Raw genomic sequence first — 2123 nt, forward strand, 5'->3', positions numbered from 1 at the left:
CGGACAGTTTGTTTTCAAATCATTTATGCTGCATGTAGGGATCAAAGAGATATTTATCATCATCTCTGTTCTAACAAGAAGATCAATATTTCACGCAGTTGTTTGCATGCAAAGTCTTTGGTGAAAGTACATACAATTACCGTACATGCTGCACTATTTCCCATTGTTTTTTAAGACTGAATCACAGTTATAAAAACTGTTATTGTTTCTCATCAGGGCTTCCACTGACTTGCCTTTTCTTACTTCTAATTACTTATTTGCCAACTAGACAACCTTAATATAGTTGAAAGAAAATTAATTCCCCAAGGCCGTACTCTTTGGTGGGCAGAGTGGGGGGTGAGAAGTTACAATGCTAACAAGGGGAGTAATGCAAGGAAACAAGATAAAACACTAAGAGATTAAACAAACATGCAGCTCACTCACGCACCTCGCAGATTTGCTCAAAGAAACAATGTCCGTGTAGGACACACGCACTCACTCACACAGGTTTGTGAAGCTCTCGCTTACGACAGTGACCCACTCACACACAAGAATAGACAAAATCATAAAATTAAGAAAAACACGCTCTCACTCAAACACCTCGCAGATTTGCTCCAAGGAACAAATGTCGTAATAATAATGCATAGGCCCGGGCCATCACTACATACATGATTAGTCACTTTATGGTTGCCATATTAACTTCCAAATTTATTAATAGTCGAGAAGAATATTTTAGGAAATGAAATTGCATAAAATGCACAAAAAAACATGTACATATTGCGTTTGGCTCGAAATCATATGATGATACATATGCTCCCGGGCTGATTTTTAGGAGCCAACGCTTTTCGCCTTTCATTTGTTCCCGCAACGCAGAGCTGTGAAGGGGCAAAATTTGTTGGCAGGGGCATCGTGCAATGCAGAGCTGTGAAGGCACCCCCAATTGACTGAGGTATTTACTAGTGTAAATAAATACTCAACCACACTACTTTGCGGGAGGTTATTGAATTTGAGCAATAGAATCTGCTAGGAATAGGTGCCTTAGCAGGAAATATCTTCCCTGTGGATACCTGAGGGTGTTGATCGGTTGGCCCTTTCTTGCCTTAGATAACTTATGATACTTACATGAGGAGAGTTTAACCCTTTTACTGCCACTGGGCCGATATATCGGAATGGTTGAGCGGAAACTGCCAGGAGACGATTTCTAGGCCCGACTTATTTGACTTTTTTTGTGATTGTGGCCTTTTCAACAGCTGTAATTTAAGTAAACCCTCATAATCTATGTATGGGGCATCGTGCAATATATCTTAAGTATTGGGAAAAAAATCTAGATGTATTACATAAAATTAAAAAGCTGAAAAATTTTAAAATCTGAAATGTTGCAAATTCCGGAAAATAGCCTTGGCAGTCTTCGCACACCCCACCTGAAATGGTCTGGCAGTAAAAGGGTTAATATTCTGATGCTTGATGTGTAAACATTTATTTGAGTCACTTGTCTGACCTGTTTTTCATGGACATTTCTTTGTTGCACATGCCATTGAATACGTTTGATCAAAATATCCTTGGATATTTGAATTGAATGCATCCGATCTAACAGTGAGTGGTATGCGGAGGAACAGGGTTTGTCTAACCATCCCTTGCCAAGAGGTAGCTAAACTTGATTTCTCCTTTTAAATTTTTTTCAGTCCTATTTGGAGATGAAAATAGCATTGCTTTAATTTTATTAATGTGAAAGATACTTCATTACTTTATACCTTCTATTTTTAGCATTTAATAAAAAATGCACTTTCCAAAAATATCTGATGATCTGAAACTTGAAATTAAATGCCTGGTCCATGTTGGAATAAAATCGTGGACCTGTCAATCCCTAATTATTACTTTTTAATAATAGGCATAGTTTGATGACTAAATGAAAGCCATGTATTCTGTGATTTGGCTTAGCTTTACCTTTAGGTAATGTTTGACTGCTGAGACTGAACTGAATTGAAATAATTTATCAATTTATATAGGGTGCATTATAGGTATTAGATATTCTATCTCTTACCTACCATTGTTTCAAAGTTAAGTGATTCAATCCTAATGGTACACACTCCTTCCTTCTGATAGACTTGCTACTTAAACTTATCTCATCCTCGATATTGTAGCCC

This window comes from Ischnura elegans, chromosome 1, assembly GCF_921293095.1.
Source record: "Ischnura elegans chromosome 1, ioIscEleg1.1, whole genome shotgun sequence".
Classification (NCBI taxonomy): domain Eukaryota; kingdom Metazoa; phylum Arthropoda; class Insecta; order Odonata; family Coenagrionidae; genus Ischnura; species Ischnura elegans.